The 20767-nt window shown below is 44.3% G+C and overlaps 1 pseudogene; it reads right to left on the reverse strand.

The window, feature by feature from the left end:
* Positions 1 to 12858: 12858 nt before the first annotated feature.
* On the reverse strand, positions 12859 to 13763 carry LOC143990326 (olfactory receptor 2D3-like; annotated as a pseudogene).
* Between the last annotated feature and the right edge of the window lie 7004 nt (positions 13764 to 20767).

Genomic DNA, 20767 nt, shown 5'->3' on the forward strand with positions numbered 1-20767 from the left:
TTTATTTTGGTAGAAGGACTGAAATGCTGAATACCCCTGTGAGGGAATCTATTGTGTTTTTTTTTACTTTCTTTTAAATAAAAGTGGGCAAACCCAGCCCTGAAACTGAGAAAAGTGAGTGGCAGTATCCTTAACCACTTGCCGCCCGCCCTATAGCAAATAGACGGCGGCAAATTAGTTTCATAATCCTGACCGGACGTCATATGACGTGATCAGGATTATGAGCCGCTGCGCGCCCCCGGGGGCACGCATCACGGCGATCGTTGTGGTGGGGTGTCTGTCTGACACCCGGCAACTACGATCTCGGTAAAGAGTCTCCGACGGAGACTCATTACCACGTGATCAGCCGTGTCCAATCACGGCTGATCACAGTGTAAATAGGAAAAGCCGGTGATCGGCTTTTCCTCACTCGCGTCTGTCAGACGCGAGTAGAGGAGAGCCGATCGGCTGCTCCTCTGACAGGGGGGGTCTGTGCTGATCGATTATCAGCACAGCCCCCCTGAGGATGCCCACACTGGACCACCAGGGACGCCACCAGACCACCAGGGATGCCAAGGACAAGGTATGCCACCCTAGACCACCAGGGATTCCAGTCAGTGCCACAATGGATGCCAATCAGTGCCCATAATGGATGCCAATCAGTGCCCACAATGGGCATCACTGATTGGCATGCATTATTGATTGGCACTGATTGGCATCCATTAGTACAATATATTATAATACAATGCCGCCTATCAGTTGCCATCTGTGCCGCCTATCAGTGCCTACCCATGCCCACCTGTGCCGCCTACCCATGCCCACCTGTGCCACCTACCCATGCCCACCTGTGCCGCCTAACCCATGCCCACCTGTGCCGCCTAACCCATGCCCACCTGTGCCACCTATTCATGCCCATCCATGCCAATCCGTGCCAATTTGTGCCACCTATCAGTGCCACCCATCCATGTCGCCTATCAGTGCCACATATCGGTGTCCGTCAATGCCACCTCATCAGTGCCACTTCATTGGTGCCACCTCATCGGTGCCCATCAGTGCCGCCTTATCATTGCCCATCAGTGTAACCCCATCAGTGCCCATCAGTAAAGGAGAAAACTTACTTATTTGCAAAGTTTTGAAACTGAAACAAAAAAAACATTTTTTTTTCAAAATTTTCGGTATTTTTTTATTTGTTTAGCAAAAAATAAAAACCGCAGAGGTGATCAAATACCACCAAAAGAAAGCTCTATTTGTGGGAAAAAAATGATAAAAATTTAATTTGGGTACAATGTAGCATGACCGCGCAATTGTCATTCAAAGTGCGACAGCGCTGAAAGCTCAAAATTGGTCTGGGCAGGAAGGTGTTTAAGTGCCCGGTATTGAAGTGGTTAAAGCTCAACTCTTGGCGTGTACCCCTGACAATAGTAAAAATAAATTAAACAACACCAAAAGAAGGCTCTATCTGCCTCAAAAAAAAAAATGTGGTTACAATATTACAATAGTAATTATTACTCAAAGTATCACAGTGCTGAAAACTGAAAAATGGCATGGACAGGAAGAGGGTTTAACATGCCTGTTTTTGAGTAATTAGGTTATACTGGTCATGGGGCGTGGTCTGGAACGGCTCAGGTGGCTGCGTAATCTCAAAGCTCCATCTACCCGAGGTCAGAATCCAGCTATAATGGATGCTCCCCTCAACAGAAGATGAGCAACACACACCGCAGTGCTTCCACTTCAAAATCCTAGTTAGGGATGAGCTGAACACCCCCCGGTTCGGTTCGCACCAGAACTTTAGAACGGACCGCAAATTCGTACGAACTTTAGAACCCCATTGAAGTCTATGGGACTCGAACGTTCGAAATAAAAAATGCTAATTTTAATGGCTAATATGCAAGATACTGTCCTAAAAAGGGTTTGGGGACCTGGCTCTTGCCCCAGGGGACATGGGTCAATGCCTAAAATGTTTTTAAAAATGGCCGTTTTGGCGGGAGCACTGATTTTAATTACGATTAAAGTGAAAAAAAAGGGAAATATTCCTTTAAATATCGTGCCTGGGGGGTGTCTATAGTATGCCTGTGAAGTGCCACGTGTTTCCCGTGTTTCCCGTGTTTAGAACAGTCCCTGCACAAAATGACATTTAACGGAAAAAAAGTCATTTCAAACTGCTTACGTTTTTAATGTAATATCTGGTTCCGGCAATATGGATGAAAATCATTGAGAAAAATGGCATGGGTAGCCCCCCCCGGCCAATTACCAGCCCCTTTGGGTCTTGTACGGATATTAAGGGGAACCCCGTACCCATATTAAAAAAAGGAAAGATGTGGGGCCCCCAGGCCCTATATACTCAGAACAGCAGTATACAGGTGGTTCAAACAAGACAGGGACTGTGTAGATTTGTTGTGTTAAGTAGAATCTGTTTGTAATTTTGAACTGGTAGATTTTTAAAGTGTAGCTCCAGTCAAAAAATCTATTTTTAAGCTTTTTGGAAAACATAGGTAAGGGTTATCACCCCTGTATAATTTGTTTTGTCGTCCATCTTTTTTCATCTCACTTGCTGTTGTCTCCTTCCGTTTGCAAGTAGGAGACGTTTGTAAGTTGGATGTTTGAAAGTAGGGGCCTGCCCTATATGCTCTGCAAAAATGCCGGAACAAGGTGTTGGTGTTGCCACAACATTGTAAGCCCTCAAAGTGACTCTTGGTGGGCGCTGGAGCGCCCTGCTGTGAACAATTATATCAAGAATTGTAATTACATGCCATTGTTGAACAGTGGTAGAAAAATTGGCCTTTGGTGGTTGTGGTGCTGGTGCCACAACACTATAAGTCCTCACAGTTACTCTAGGTGGGCACAGGAACGGGCCCTCCTGTGAAGTATTATATCAAGAATTGTAATTACATGCCCCTGTTAAACAGGGGCTTAAAAATTGGGCTGCTGGCACTGGTGCTGGTGACACGACACTGCAACTTCTCCCATATACTCTAGTTGTGGTGCAGGAATGAGCCCTGCTGCAAAGCATTGCATCAAAAATTTAATTAAACGCCTCTGTTAAACAGGGGCAGAAAACTTGGGCCTTAGGCACTGGTGCTAGTGCCACGACACTGCAACCTCTCCCATATACTCTAGTTGTAGTGCAGGAATGAGCCCTGCTGCAAAGCATTGCATCAAGAATTGTAATTAAACGCCCCTGTTAAACAGGGGCAGAAAAATTGCGCCTTAGGCACTGGTGCTGGTGCCACGACACTGCAACCTCTCCCATATACTCTAGTTGTGGTGCAGGAATGAGCCCTGCTGCAAAGCATTGCATCAAAAATTGTAATTAAACGCCCCTGTTAAACAGGGGCTGAAAAATTGGGCTGGTGGCATCACCCAGAACCAAAAATGTTCTTCCGACATATCAGCGGAGGAGGAAGAGGATAGACAATCAACGTAACAGGACAGTCACTCAGCATCAGCATAAGAGGGATGTGATATTTAAAAAAAAAAATATTCGGTTACATCAGCTTCAGGTGCTTGGTAGCTGTGGGTGATCCAAGACTGATTCATCTTGATGAAGGTCAGTCGATCAACTGAGTCGGTGGACAGGCGCACCCTGTGATCAGTAACAAAGCCACCAGCAGCACTGAAGGTGCGTTCCGAAAGAATGCTGGATGCAGGACAGGCCAGTAGCTCAATTGCATGTTGTACAAGCTCTGGCCAGTGAACCATCCTCAAGACCCAGTAAGCCAGAGGTTTTTCGGTGGGAAAGGTGTCCAAGTCTGACCTTGCCCCTAGGTATTCCTGCACCATGTAAATCAGACGCTGGCGATGGTTGCTGGAACCGATCATACCTTGGGGCTGCGAACTAAAAAATTGTCTGAACGCATCGGTCAGCCGACCACCTTCTCCACCGCTCCTTCTGACCGATGCCTTAGCAACACGTTTTCCAGGACCAGGAGTTTGTAACCTCCCAGTCTGTGGGAATGCGTTGCACAGACCTTTCTGCAAGGCCTCCCGGAGATGTCTCATCCTCTGCTCCCTCTGCGACGGCAAGATAAGGTCGGCAACCTTACCCTTGTGCCGTGGATCAAGGAGAGTGGCCAGCCAGTAATGGTCCCTCTCCTTGATCCAAAGAATACGAGGATCCTTCCGCAGGCTTTGCAGGATCAGGGAGGCCATGCAGCGTAGGTTAGCTGAGGCATTTGGTCCGGAGTCCTTTGGGTCACTAAGGACAACATGATCCGCAGCTACCTCCTCCTAGCCACATACAAGTCCACGGGTTTCTTGGGACTGTAAATCATCCCTACAAGATGCTGCTGATGCTGAGTGCCAGCCTCCACCTCCATGCTGACACAATCATCCTCCTCCTCCTCCTCATCCTCTTCCTGTGTGATGGGTGGCACAGCAGGAACACTGTCTGGATAAAGGGGGCCTTGTGAGGCCTTCCTGCCTCTGTTCTACCTCAAGTGCCCTGTCCATTATTCCACGCAGCGTATGCTCCAAGAGGTGGACAAGAGGTACAGTGTCACTGATGCATGCACTGTCACTGCTCACCATCCTTGTGGCCTCCTCAAACGTTGACAGGACAGTGAGACGTGGTGAGAAAAAACTGAGCTCCCCTGACCCTGTCCTGGTGCCGTAGTTGCACAGGTACTCATTGATGGCCCTCTGCTGCGTGTGCAGCCGCTGCAGCATGGCCAACGTTGAGTTCCACCTGATGGGCATGTCACATATATGGCGGTTCTTGGGCTGGTTCAACTCCTTTTGGAGCTCAGCCAGCCAAGCACAGGCATTAAATGATCAGCGGAAATGCACACAGACTTTCCTGGCCTGCTTCAGGACATCCTGTAAGCCAGAGTACCTGCCAAAGTACCACTGCACCACCAGGTTAAGGACGTGAGCCACACAGGGGACATGGGTCAGTTGTCTCTGTCGGAGGGCGGAGAGGAGGTTGGTGCCATTGTCGCAAACCACCATTCCTGGCTTAAGCTGGCGTGGCGTCAACCACCTCTCGGCCTGCCCCTGCAGAGCTGACAAAATATCTCCCCAGTGTGGCTCCTGTCCCCCAAACAAACCAGCGCAAGCACGGCATGGCATAGTTTTGCCTGCGTACTTGCGTAGCCCCTGGAACGCCTACGGTGCACCGCTGGTTCTGAGAACAGAGCACTGGAAGAGGCCATGGAGGAAGAAGAAGAGGAGGGGGTGAAGGACAGAGGTGTGTCACAACCAATAGTAGCATTTTGGAGGCGTGGTGGTGGAACAACCTCCAACACTACTGCACCTTGTCCTGCATCCTTCCCAGCTGCCAGAAGAGTGACCCAATGGGCTGTGAAAGACAGGTAACGTCCCTGTCCATGCCTGCTGGGGACCTGCCACTGAGGGGACCGCACATTGTACAAACTCACAGAAGGGGGCCGAGTCTACCAACTGAAAAGGCAGCAGTTGAAGTGCTAGCAATTTAGCCAAGCTAACATTCAACCGCTGGGCATGTGGATGGCTGGGGCAGGGACATTTGCCTGCTATAATCGGACATGGGTGTACTGCTAGCAGAGTGCCCGGAAGCACTTGGCTGTGACACACCTAATTCTACACCTTCATTCCTCTCAGGTTTCAGAGAAGACTAAAGGTCTAGTGGGGTTGGAGATCCCAGCTGATGAGGAGTCCCAGCTGATGTGGAGCAAGGAGAGGTCCGCTTTGTTCTTTGGTGTGGGTCTTTAAGGTACGCTTGCCAACGAGCTGCATGGCAGGTCAACATATGTCTGGTCAAGCATGTGGTGCCCAAGCGGCTGATGTTTTGGCCACGCAAGATACGCTTGAGACATATGTTGCAAATAGCAGCGGTGCGATCTGATGCACTCGTCTCAAAAAAGGCCCACACCAAAGAACTTTTGGAATAACGTGCAGAGGCAGCGCCCTGCACAGGCGGAGCTCTGCGGTGTGAATTAGTCAGTGTGCTGGCCCCCGGAGGGCATCCTGCCTCGTTGGACATGTGCCTCCTCCTCCTCCTCTCTCCTAACAGGCACCCAGGTGGGGTCACTGCCCTCATCATCCCCTGCAGCTTGAGGAACATGACTGCCAGATTGCTGTCCTTCTTGAGAATCCCCTCTCTCTGCGCTCACGCTACTGCCTTCCTCTAGCTGAGTATCATCATCAGAGCCTACAAAACACTGGGCATCGGCCTGGAGCATGTACCCAACACTGTGCTCAAAGAGTTCAGGAGACTCCTCAGGAGGACGTGGTGGGTCTAGGGAAGGAGTCACTGATGATGACATTGAGAAGAGGGAACACGATGCGTTGGCAGCTGCTTTGCTAGTACCCTGAGCCTGGGTGAGAGAGGATGAGGAGGATGAAGAGGGCTTGGTCATCCACTCTACCAAGTCTTCGGCATGTTGCGGCTCAACACGTCCAGCTGCCAAAAAGAAGGACAAGCGTGTCCCATGGCCAAGTGCTGATGATGACGATGCACCACGTCCACGACCAGCACTGTTGTCTCTCGGCACAGAGCCTGCTTGCCCTCTTTTATCGGCTCGTGCCTTTCTGCCTCTCCTTGTTGGCCTTCCAGACATGTTATGGCCTGAAGGGAGATGGGAAAACCAGCAATTGGGTAGTGTATATTGTGCTGGAGGCACACAACACCCACTAACTCCTGCAGATGGCAGATGGCTCAATTAGAGAAGAGCTATATAGGTGGATATAATGGTGTATACTGCGGTCAGGGCACGCAGACAGCACGCACAATCTCCTACAACTGACTGCAAGCTCTATTAAAAAAGAGCAAGATAGCTAGCTATATAGGTGGATATAACGGTGTATACTGCGGTGAGGGCACGCAGACAGCACGCACAATCTCCTACAACTGACTGCAAGCTCTATTAAAAAAGAGCAAGATAGCTAGCTATATAGGTGGATATAACGGTGTATACTGCGGTCAGGGCACATAGACAACACCCACTACAGAAAAGCAAGAATGCAAAATCGGCGGATAACGAACGATGTATACTGTGTTGAAGGTACACAGAACACCCACTAACTCCTACAGACACCAACACACTACACAAGGCCGCCGTGCTGGCGGCCTTATATAGTGGGCGGCGTGTACTACACAGCCTGAGCTATGATTGGCCACAGGCATCCTGCCTGTGGCCAATCATGGCTCTCCTCGCTGCCGGCGCTGTGATTGGCCGATGGCGCAGTGCATTGTGGGCCGTGAGCGCCACACGAATTTGGTGCGAACAGCCCATAACATTCAGTATTCGACTCGAACACGAAGATCATCCCTAATCCTAGTCACCGAGGAGACCGAGAACACAGCTCAGCGACACCATTCCAGAGATATTCCTCTCCCAACAGCAGAGAGATGCCATGACGGCTCCCTCTAGGAGATCCCGCTCACCAAGCAAAAGCCTGCACTTGGCACAGAACGGCTTCCTTTGATTACTGGTGAGACCCGCTCCATTAACCTACAAGAAATGCAGCAGATCGGATTCGCCACTGACATTAAGAATACCCTACAACGTGCGGGATATGTGCTATTCCTGCACGTCAGAGCGCCTTGTTATTCTTCTAAGGCTAATCCCTTACAGATCAGCAACCTTAGCTCCATATTTTCCTACCAGCTTTGTTGGGCACTCTATGTAGCCCTTAATCATCTGCGTGAGCAACTCTCCAATGGATATTCGCACCATCCTTATTATTAAGTTTATCATTAATTAGATGAGGCGGTTGGTGATGTGATTAGGCCAGGTGCATACCCTGCTTTACACCTATGTTGTCTGTCTGCAGCAGGTGGTTTTCTGGCGAACAGTGGCTGCATAATTCCCCCGACGAAGCATTCTGCGAAACATGTTGGGAATAAGTGCTGACAGTCTGTTAACCAGTATCCTTGGGATCTCATCTGCTCAGTAAACATTGTGTATAGTGTTTTTACTATTTTCACACACTGTATGTGCTGATGTTATGCTTTTTTAATGTATACCAATAAATAATTTATTTTTTCTTTTCATGAATTTTTATTATTATATCGTGATAGGATCCTTTGTTACATCTAGCACCGCATAAAAATCCCCAGCTTTCCCCTTCTTTTTCCTTGCCCTTTATGTGTATTATATAACTTCTTTTGGGGATGAGGTGCCTATTGTTATAGGTGTCACTAGGCAGTTTGGACCATACCTTTATCATTAAGAATACCCTGTCAGTGGTGATCTCAGAAGAGAGACATACAGGCAATTAACCTCAGAGTGGAGGATGTAGAACACACAGCTGCCCGCCATGATGCTTCCCTATGCCAGGTACAACAGGTCAATAAGCCACAGGGTATACATCTCAGAGAACTGCACCGACACTTAGAGGATTTAATATGATTAATAGTGGCCTCACAAGATGATTAAGAGTTATACTATTACACTGTGCACCCTCATCCCAATTGTATATAGACTAAATATATTGAGGTCTCTGGTCTCCGAACTGAGGTATCAAGGGGATGTGAGTGAGGGGACTATTACGATGCACATAATGTTCAATACATCAGATAAGAAAACAAACGTTACATAAAAAAATACTACAATTTATTTCAATAAAAAACATTACAAAATCCAATTATATCAAAAGTTCATGGGAAAGGTGAGGTATTTCGACTAGTTTCGCTTCTCAGCTTCTTCAGGAATTACCTACATCTAAAAATACATCAATTACTCATAGATCTACAGAAAATATATGTATACAAAAATAATCATAAATCACAAATAATTTCACTGAAAAATAAAGGAGACAACATTGCGGTACATAACAAGAGCAGAGTCTTACCTCAACGCCCTTACCCCAGGACAAGCCAGAACCAAACAGGGGAAAGCCTCCCCCGGTGACTGGGAGGGGGATTATACCCCGATACCAACCGATATCTATACAAAAACATTTATTGTTTTAGTTCACTGGTTTAAAAAGAAGGAATGGAAGGAGAAGGGGAGATCCCACATGTGATTAAAAATGGTAATGATGTGCATTCAGTACCCATAACCACCTCTGATCAGGAATTATAACCTGATTGTGATGATAGTGAGTGCTGGGAAAGATCCAATATAAATAGTGAATAGTCCTAAAAATTTGTATAAAAAAGTGCAACCCAAACAAACGTAAGTGACAAACAAAAAATCAAAACAACCAAAGTTAGACCCGTGAGGGTAACCGTGTAAAACAGGTGACAAGTGAATGGAAAAGAAAGGGGGGGGGGAGGGGGAAAAAGGAAGCATTAAAAAGGGCCAGGCATATCAAGGGATGTAATTACCAATAACATGTTATGAGTCGATTAATTTTTGTAAAAAGAAAAGGTTTCAGGGACATAAACAAAGCTGATCAAAATCAGGTGGAAAGAGACCACATCCGCACAATAGAATTGGTATGTGGAGTAGACAACCTCCCAATTGAAATGGCACTTAGGAGTAGGGACCATCTGTATAAAATTGTAATGTGGTCGTAATGAATAAAGGTTCAATATAAACAATCAAAAATGATATATATAATAACAGGTCCCAATAGTGCCAGATATCAAGATCGTCTAGTCACGATTGTCTTAAAACCGTGTATGTCCCCTGGATCCGGTCGACATATGGGGATAGCGGTAACCATCGCCATTTTATACCCCTCAACCCCATATTTAAATCGGCGCCATGTCGCCGGCTCATGGCGCCATAGGGGTCAGTGACTCGGACAGTGCGCACGCAGAAACATACTCTGCGCATGCGCACTGCACACCAGGATACCAGGAAGGGGCAGCCGCGCACGATATATAACGAGCGCAGGCCCGAACAGTGCCCAGGCCAAACGGCGCATGCACAGAACTGTCGCCCGCGCATCTGTGCCTGCAACCCTATGGCTTAGATAACAGCCAGGCTGCATGCAAGGGAGAAAGACAGCACGGCCACCATACAAAATGATCCGCCAGTCAAATCCCCCCGAATCACACCAATTGCTGGGGGAGGAGCACACCCACAGGTCCAGGCCAGTCAAGAGGAGGGGGAAAAAAGGGTCTGAAAAGGCAAGAGTCTACAAACACACAAAACTATATAATAATAAAACCATTAATTAAACAGCACAATTATCTATGTCATAAACAATTATGTACTTTACAAAGCCAGGAACCAATAATTGTCCCTGCAGTGACAATGTCCATACCATTAATCTGGTAAAAATAATGCAGTCCATATTTACATTTAGTGGAAAGGGGTGGCAGTCCGGCAACGCGCCTAAGCACAAAGAAAAAAAAAACACACAAAACCTCAAGGCAGAGGGTGGGGCCTATCGGGTTATAAAAATTACTTGAAGGAGTGGTTTCATTGAGGCCAGGGGGGACAAAAGCATTGAGCTTTTCGATCCAGAGTGCTTCTTTTTGTAATAAAATCTTGTCTCTATTGCCCCCCCTGGCATCAATGGGCAATTTCTTCTTTTTTTTGTGCTTTGTCCGGGATGTCTAGGCGCGTTGCCGGACTGCCACCCCTTTCCACTAAATGTAAATATGGACTGCATTATTTTTACCAGATTAATGGTATGGACATTGTGAGTGGATGATCTTGATATCTGCCACTATTGGGACTTGTTATTATATATATCATGATTTTTATTGTTGATATTGAACCTTTATTCATTACTATCACATTACACTTTTATACAGTCCCTACTCCTAAGTGCCGTTTCAACTGGGAGATTGTCTACTCCACATACCAATTCTATTGTGCGGATGTGGTCTCTTTCCATCTGATTTTAAACAGCTTTGTTTATGTCCCTGGATCCTTTTCTTTTTACAAAAATTAATTGACTCATAACATCTTATTGGTAATTACATCCCTTGATATGCTTGGCCCTTTTTAATGCTTCCTCCCCCCCCCCTTTTTTTTTCCATTCACTTGTCACCTGTTTTACACTGTTAACCTCACGGGTCTAACTTTGGTTGTTTTGATTTTTTGTTTGTCACTTACGTTTGTTTGGGTTGCACTTTTTTATACAAATTTTTAGGACTATTCACTTTTTATATTGGATCTTTCCCAGCACTCACTATCATCACAATCAGGTTATAATTCCTGATCAGAGGTGGTTATGGGTACTGAATGCACATCATTACCATTTTTAATCACATGTGGGATCTCCCCTTCCCCTTCCATTCCTTCCTTTTAAACCAGTGAACTAAAACAATAAATGTTTTTGTATAGATATCGGTTGGTATCGGGGTATAATCCCCCTCCCAGTCGCTGGGGGAGGCTTTCCCCTGTTTGGTTCTGGCTTGTCCAAGGGTAAGGGCATTGAGGTAAGACTCTGCTCTTGTTAAGTACTGCAATGTTGTCTCCTTTATTTTTCAGTGAAATTATTTGTGATTTATGATTATTTTTGTATACATATATTTTCTATTGATTTATGAGTAATTGATGTATTTTTAGATGTAGGTAATTCCTGAAGAAGCTGAGAAGCAAAACTAGTTGAAATACCTCACCTTTCCCATGAACTTTTGATATAATTGGATTTTGTAATTGTTTTTATTGAAATAAATTGTAGTATTTTTTTATGTAATGTTTGTTTTCTTATCTGATGTATTGAACATTATGTGCACCGTAATAGTCCCCTCGCTCACATCCCCTTGATACCTCTGTTCAGAGACCAGAGGCCTCAATATATTTAGTCTACTTAGAGGATTTAGAGAATCATGGCAGACGCCACAACCTGAGAGTGAGGGGACTACCTGAAAATATTGAACCCAATATACTTACCCAGACTACTTTAGTCTGAACACTTACACAGGACCCTCAGACCTCGAGGGAGGGACACTAACCTGTTCTGGAGATTCCAAAGATCGACCTTCCCGATTGGTACAGCGACTTTCGCTTTCCATCAGCAAGAAATGCAACCTCTATAGAAGGTGTACATGAAGCTGGACAAAGGGATCCAAGTTGCCGCCGCTCTCTGCCTCCACAATACCCTCCCTGACAGCTCAAGGATCTCTGAGAAACAATAGCCCAACTGCATGCCCGACACATCGGCGTGCATGGATTTCTGCCTAAAGAAGACATCTAATAAATTCAGAATGCTCTCTATGGATCAAGGTTAGTGCTTCTCTGATTGAACTGCCCACCCACTACAAGACGCTTATTACCCCACATGCCTCTAATGGTATGCATTGACTTAAGACACAAACTCATACAACCTTTCCCGTGACTCTTCTTCTAACCCCCACAAGGGTATCCAACCCAACAGCTACAGATCCCCAACTCACCCAACAAATGGGACAAACAATTTATTACATCCCTGAATCATCCAATGAGACTTGACCTCTTTAAACTCACTGCCCCCACTGACAGGCCTTCAAATTCCCCACAACCATGGAACTTGCAGCAAAAAAAACTCAATCTGGTGAACACTGAAAGAAGCACCAGGAACTAAGCGACACCAAGTGCCAATAACCCCTTTCCCTGATAATCCACAAGAAATGGTGAGAGGACAAGGAATCAAGACTCATTAACCCCACTACTCGATGCCTCTCCCAAATCTTGGAATACTAAAGAGAACATTGTACTGTGCCACATATTCAGCCTCATGGGTAAATTACTCTCCCTCCCACCACCTTCCCTTGCTCCACTTACTCTCCTCACCTCCCTCCGCCATGCCCCTACTCTTACCCTTATCCGTGCTATCTTCCACTAGAGTGGGACAGTACCACCTGCGATAGTAAGTGTACCTAATACATGATTGTAAATATTTGTTTTTGATCAAACCAAATGCCTTGATCCACAGCTTTAACTGTAGTGTTACGTTTACATTTATTTCATTGTATGTCTGAATCTATGTTCATTCTATTCATATTTATTGTTCTCACCAGAGTTAGTGCTCAAACAGGAAGGTCTTAAGGGAGGCTGCTGTATATGTTAGGCTTTATCTTACTAGCCTCTTCATGGCTCTCTTAACGTCTTTATTCCTCAGACTATATATCAAGGGGTTAAGCATTGGGGTGATCACCGTGTAAAATACTGCCACCCCATTTGTCTGTGTCCTCTGCTCTTCTCTAACGTACATAAACATGGCTGACCCATAGAAAATGACCACCACTATCAGGTGTGAAACACAGGTGGAAAAGGTTTTGTACTTGCCAGAGTGAGTTCTAATAATAGTGGCAATGATTTGAAAATAGAAAAAAGGATTAGTGAAAGTGGGATGAAGGCCAAGATGACCGTGCCCACCAGTTTTACAATATTGTTTGATGAGACGTCACTGCAAGAGAGCTGTAAAAGCAGTGGTGTCTCACAGAAAAAATGGTTGATGGTGTTAGGACCACAGAATGTTAAGCGGAATACAAAATACAAATCAATGGATGATAGGATGCAACCAGTCAGCCATGCCATGCTGATCATCCACAAACAGACCGTTGTGTTCATGATCATATTGTAACGTAGAGGGTTGCAGATTGCAACAGAGCGGTCATAGGCCATCAAAGCCAGAAGCAGACACTCAGTTTCCCCCATGAGCAGGTAAAAAAAGTCCTGGGTGGTACAGCCAATACATGAAATCCTCTTCTTCGGTGCAAAAAAGTTAACCAACATTTTTGGTAGAATGACTGAGGTATAGCAAATGTCCAAAAATGACAAATTAGCCAAGAAAAAATACATAGAGATGTGCAAGCGCTTGTCAGTCTTCACAGCCACTATGAGAAGAAGATTCCCAATCAGTGTGGACATATAGATTGCCAGGAAAATGGGGAACAACAAAACTTGTACTAGTGGGTCGGTCGAGAGCCCCAGAAGAATGAATTCGGTGACAGCACTTTGGTTCCCAACATGCATTCTAACTAATCCAAAATTGTGATTGAGGAATATTTTTGTTTTATACAAAAAATAAAAAATTAAATTAGATATATGATGGAAAGACTGTGATAATTCACATATAATATACAGTATTATAGAATATTGTCAGATTGTAAACCTTTTATTGGTTCAGTGCATAGATACAGTGCCTACCGAAAGTATTCGGCCCCCTTGAACTTTTCAACCTTTTGCATTTCAGGCTTCAAACATAAAGATATAAAATTTAAATTTTTTGTGAAGAATCACCAACAAGTGGGACACAATTGTGAAGTGGAACGAAATCTATTGGATATTTTAAATTTTTTTAGCAAATAAAAAACTGAAAAGTGGTGCGTGCAAAATTATTCGGCCCCTTTACTTTCAGTGCAGCAAACTCACTCCAGAAGTTCAGCGGGGATCTTTGAATGATCCAATGTTTTCCTAAATGACTGATGGTTATAAATAGAATCCACCTGTGTGTAATCAAGTCTCTAAATGCACCTGCTCTGTGATAGTCTCAGGGTTCTGTTGAAAGCGCAGAGAGCATCATGAAGACCAAGGAACACACCAGGCAGGTCCGTAATACTGTTGTGGAGAAGTTTAAAGCTGGATTTGGATACAAAAAGATTTCCCAAGCTTTAAACATCCCAAGGAGCACTGTGCAAGCGATCTATTTGAAATGGAAGGAGTATCAGACCACTGCAAATCTACCAAGACCTGGCCGTCCCTCTAAACTTTCAGCTCAGACAAGGAGAAGACTGATCAGAGATGCAGCCAAGAGGCCCATGATCACTCTGGATGAACTGCAGAGAACTACAGCTGAGGTGGGAGAGTCTGTCCATAGGACAACAATCAGTCGTACACTGCACAAATCTGGCCTTTATGGAAGAGTGGCAAGAAGAAAGCCATTTCTCAAAGATATCCATAAAAAGTCTCGTCTAAAGTTTGCCACAAGCCACCTGGGAGACACACCAAACGTGGAAGAAGGTGCTCTGGTCAGATGAAACCAAAATCAAACTTTTTGCCCACAATGCAAAACTATATGTTTGGCGTAAAAGCAACACAGCTCATCACCCGAAACACACCACCCCCACTGTCAAACATGGTGGTGGCAGCATCATGGTTTGGGCCTGCTTTTCTTCATCAGGGACAGGGAAGATGGTTAAAATTGAGGGGAAGATGGATGCAGCCAAATACAGGACCATTCTGGATGAAAACCTGTTGGAGTCTGCAAAAGACCTGAAACTGGGACGGAGATTTATCTTCCAACAAGACAATGATCCCAAACATACAGCAAAATCTACAAAGGAATGGTTCACAAATAAACGTATCCAGGTGTTAGAATGGTCAAGTCAAAGTCCAGACCTGAATCCAATCGAGAATCTGTGGAAAGAACTGAAAACTGCTGTTCACAAACGCTCTCCATCCAACCTCACTGAGCTCGAGCTGTTTTGCAAGGAAGAATGGGCAAGAATTTCAGTCTCTCGATGTGCAAAACTGATAGAGACATACCCCAAGCAACTTGCAGCTGTAATCGCAGCAAAAGGTGGCTCTACAAAGTATTAACGCAAGGGGGCCGAATAATTTTGCACACCCCACTTTTCATTTTTTTATTAGTTAAAAAAGTTTCAAAAATCCAATAGATTTCGTTCCACTTCACAATTGTGTCCCACTTGTTGGTGATTCTTCACAAAAATAAAAATGTTATATCTTTATGTTTGAAGCCTGAAATGTGGCAAAAGGTTGAAAAGTTCAAGGGGGCCGAATACTTTCGCAAGGCACTGTAAATTCACTTTTGGATCCTATTGCTTAGAGGAAATTTTAATATAAGTGACATTTTTACATAATTAACCACTTCAGCCCCGGACCAATTGTCAGCTTAAGGACCAGAGGTCTTTTTACAATTTCGCACTGCGTTGCTTTAACTGGTAATTGTGCGGTCATGCAATGTTGTACCCAAACGAAATTTGCGTCCTTTTTTTCTCACACATAGAGCTTTCTTTTAATAGTATTTGATTGCCTCTGTGATTTTTATTTTTTGCAATATAAACAGAAAAAGACCGAAAATGTTGAAATAAAAAGACATTTTCTACTTTTTGTTATAAGAAAAATCAAATAAACTCTATTTTAGTCATACATTTAGGCCAAAATGTATTCAGCCATATGTCTTTAGTAAAAAAAAATGTCAATAAGCATATATTTATTGGTTTGCACAAAAGGTATAGTGTTTACAAACTAGGGTACATTTTCTGGAATTTACACACTCATTTCTTGAGGTGCTAAAATGGCAGGGCAGTACAAACCCCCCCAAATGACCCCATTTTGGAAAGTAGACACCCCAAGGAAATTGCTGAGAGGCATGTTGAGCCCATTGAATATTTTTTCTTGTCCCAAGTGATTGAATATTGACAAAAAAAATGATATATTGCTCACACATGCCATGGTTATATGTGGAATTGCACCCCAAAATACATTTCGCTGCTTCTCCTGAGTATGGGGATACCACATGTGTGGGATTTTTTTGGAGCCTAGCCGCGTACGGGGCCCCCGAAAACCAATCACTGCCTTCAGGATTTCTAAGGGTGCAAATTTTTGATTTCACTCCTCACTACCTATTACAGTTTTAAAGGCGATAAAATGCCAAGATAGCACAACCCCGCCCCCCCCCCCAATGACCCCATTTTGGAAAGTAGACACCCCAAGCTATTTGCTGAGAGTCGTAGTGAGTATTTTATAGCTCTTATTTTTTGAAAATGAAGAAAGAAAAGAAAAAAAAAACATTTTTTTTTGTCTTTTTTCAAATTTCAAAACTTTGTGACAAAAAGCGAGATCTGCAAAATACTTATCATACCTCTCAGCAAATAGCTTGGGGTGTCTACTTTCCAAAATGGGGTCATTTGGTGGGCTTGTGCCATCTAGGCATTCCACGGCCCCAAAACTGATTAGCAGTGAGGAGTGAAATGAAAAATTTACACCCTGAGGGCTCTTTCACACGACCGATCCGTTCAGGTCTGCCTGTCAGTTTTTTAGGCGGACCTGAACGGATGCTCCATAGACCTCTATGGAGCATTAGATGTCAGTAGTGACATGTCCGCTGACATCCGACCCGCTCTGATCCAAAAAAGTGTGACCGAGGAAAAACCTACTTTTCCATCCCTCTGCGGATTGGATCGGGTGACGACGGACTCTGCGGTCCGTCATCGTCCAGTCTCCCATAGGGGAGAGTGGCGCTCTGACAGGTCCGTCCCTGCACAGTGTGCAGAGACGGACCTGTCATCTTCCTGCTCAGCGAGGAGAGCAGATGTCCACGGGGCGGATCATCACAGATCTGTTACGTGTGAAAGAGCCCTTAGAAAGCCTGAAGGTGGTGCTTGGTTTTTGGGGACGCGGCTAGGCTCCCAAAAAGTCTCACACATGTGGTATCCCCATACTCAGGAGAAGCAACAGAATGTATTTCGGGTAATTCCACATATGCCCATGGCATGTTTGAGCAATATATCATTTAGTGACAACTTTGTGCAAAAAAAAAATTGGCTTTTTCCCGCAACTTGTGTCAAAATATAAAATAAACCATGGACTCGACATGCCTCTCAGCAAATAGCCTGGGGTGTCTACTTTCCAAAATGGGATCATTTGGGGGGTTTTAACTGTCCTGGCATTTTATGCACACCATTTAGAAGCTTATGTCACACATCACCCACTGTTCTAACTACTTGAAGACAAAGCCCTTTCTGACACTTTTTGTTTATAACATTACGTTGAACCCCCAAACATTATATATTTTTTAAAAGCAAAGGCCCCAAAGATTAAAATGGCAGGTGTTGCATTTTTTTTCCACACAGTATTTGTGTAGCGATTTTTCAAATGCATTTTTGGGGAAAAAATACTCTTTTTTAAATTGTAATTCACTAAAACACACTATTGTGCCTAAATTTTTGATGAAATAAAAAAGGCGATCTTAGGCCGAGTACATGGATACCAAAACTACATGCTTTCAAATTGCACACAAACGTGCAGTGGCGACAAACTACATACATTTTTAAAAGCCTTTACAGGTTACCACATTATATTTACAGAGGAGGTCTACTTACTGCCCTCGATCTGACCTTTTCCTGGTGATACCTCACATGCATGGTGCAATTGCTGTTTACATATGATGCCAGACCGACGATTGCGTTCGCCTTTGCTCAAGAGCAGGGGTGCTTTTTACTTTATTTATTTTGCTTTTTATTTTATTTTTAAACTCTTCTTCCCATTTTTTATTTATCATTTTTATTGTCATCTCAGGGACTGTAAATATCCCCTATGATATCATGAGGTAGTGACAGGTACTCTTTTTTTTTTTTAAATTGGAGTCTATTAGACCCTAGATCTTTCCTCTGCCCTCAAAACATTTGACCACACCAATTTCAGTGTGATAAAATGCTTTACCAATTTCACAATGGCGCTGTTTATATCCGGGGGGGGATCATTCCCTCCCACTGCTTGTAAAAGCAATTTAGACGCTAAATAGCCACTAGGATTGCTTTTACATGAAAGCCGACCGCTGGTTGAAAATAATGATACCAAGGGGTTACCTAAACCCACAGGCATCATTCTGGTATAACCATTCAAAGTCCAGCAACATTCCAGTACGTTGCTGGTCCTTGTTGGACATATATTGTAATCTTTTTTTTCATGCAGCCTGTTTGCTGAACGAAAAAAAGAGACTGATCAGTGGGTATGCCCACCATTAGTATACCTCCCTTCATCCACCCACTTCTAATGATGGGCATACATACACCATTTATATATGCTGAAGCATGGGGACATCCTTCCGAAAAAGTTATGCTGCGTACACACGGTCGGACTTTTCCACAGGCAAGCCTTCGTCTGAATTTCTTCGTATGTACACGGCATTAGGAGCAAAATCGCTCCTCCACCCCTGCTGCTCCCATGCTTCGGCATATATGCTTTTTTTTTAACTGTTGAGGTGAAATAACCTCCTACAGCGTTGGAGTCACGTTTTTATGTATCATGGGAGCAAACGCTGTTGCTGTCAAGATAAATAAATCCGTGCTGCAACTGAATGGCGTACCTGATAAGCAAATGATGGTTAACATTAAAACAAAGTAACATTACAGTATAACAGTAAGCCCCCATACACACGGTCAGATATTCCGATGGACAGTGTCCTATAGGACTGTGTTGTTGGATAATCCGACCGTGTGTGGGCTTCATCGGACTGTTTCCGTCAGAGTATCCAACGGACCAATTTTCCAGCTGGCCTATAAAATTTTCCGATAACATGATCCGATCGGACTTTGTCCGATCGTTTGTAGAGAATTCCGATCGGAAAAAGTGCCACGCATGCTCAGATCAAATTCCTACACCAAAGCTATTGGCTACTAGCCTGAATGTAGTCCCGTCATAACTAAATTACGTCATCACGTTCTGAACGATCGGATTTTCCGACAACTTTGTCTGACCGTGTGTATGCAACAGTTTCGGACAAAATTCGTCGGACAAAATCCGACGGATTTGGTTGTCGGAATGTCCGACCGTGTGTACAAGGGCTTAGACCTTAGCATAGCATACCTGCAAAGCAAATACCAAAAAAAAACATAGTAAAAAATCAAACATTTTTTAACGCAAACTGTGCCTAAAATATATATATGCCGAAGCATGGGGGCATCCTCCCGCAAAAAAGTTATGCCGCGTATACACGGTTGGATTTTTCCACGGGCAAGCCTCCGTCGGAATTTCAACCGTAGGTACGCGACATTAGGAGCAAAATTGCTCTTCCGTCCCTGCTGCCCCCATATTTTGGCATATATGCTCTTTTTTTTTTAACTGTGGTGGTGAAATCACCTCCTACAGCACTGGAGACACGGCTTTATGTATCATGGGAACAAACGCTGTTGCTGTAAATAAATCCGCGCTGCAGCTGAATGGAGCACCTGAAAATAAGAAAATGGTTAACAATAATACACAGTAAACAGTAAAGTTACATACCTAAAAAGCAAGCATGACAAAACATAATAAAACATTGCATAATAGAATACAGTAAAAAAGAGTAGAACAATAGAGAGAAAGAGAGAGAGAGAACAATAAACAATAAAACAACACCAATTTTTTTTGTGTTTTTTATATTTTTTTTATACTTTTTTTGTAACTGTTTACTATCTGTCATGCTCAGAAACGTGTAGGCCTCTTCACTAGTGTACCTTCGATTTGCCATTTTGGGCTCTAAATTTACTGGTACAACTAGTGAGATTCACAAGTAAAAACCTAGGCTGTCAGCAACTGTATAAAACGCTACCAAAAAAACTGTTAACAATCGCAGGGATCAAGCCTGACTCTGCGAACGCTGCAGTTATGTGTGTTGTGTTTTGTAAGTGACAGTGATCAATCGATACTGCACTTGGGTGGGCTGGGCTGGGCTGGGCTGGACGGAGGGGCAAAACGCAGGTGCTAGCAGGTATCTGAGCTGATCCCACTAACAATGCGTTCTTTGGAACCCTAAACTGCTGGGGACGCTAGTATAGAACTGATCAGATATTGATCTGTTCAGATACTATACCACTAAGGGAGGTGTATGCTTTGCAGGTGGGTGTTAGTGCTAATGGCACTAACCTCAAAAAAATAATTACCGCGCTAGATCCAAATACGTGAAAATATTTAAAAAGCTGCAACTAAACACCATCAAATATCCTTATGGCTAGCATGAAATAATATAAAAAGTGAAAATCACAGTGAAAAAAATGAATAAAAATAAGACCCCTTTCACACCACACCGCCCATAGCGTGGGCGGTAAAACGCCTTTTTTTTAGCGGCGTTTTACTGCCGGATTTGCGCGCATTTCCGCCGCTAGCGGGGCGCTTTTACCCCCGCTAGCGGCCGAGAAAGGGTTAAAACAGCCGGCAATACCGGCGGTATTACAGCACTGCCCCATTGATTTCAATGGGGAGCAGCGGTGGAGGAGCAGTAAACACACCGCTCCTTCACCGCTCCAAAGAAGCTG

The sequence above is a fragment of the Lithobates pipiens genome, unplaced genomic scaffold (assembly GCF_037356315.1).
Source record: "Lithobates pipiens isolate NorthernLeopardFrog02 unplaced genomic scaffold, aLitPip1_a1.2 Scaffold_18, whole genome shotgun sequence".
NCBI classification, from domain to species: Eukaryota; Metazoa; Chordata; class Amphibia; order Anura; family Ranidae; genus Lithobates; species Lithobates pipiens.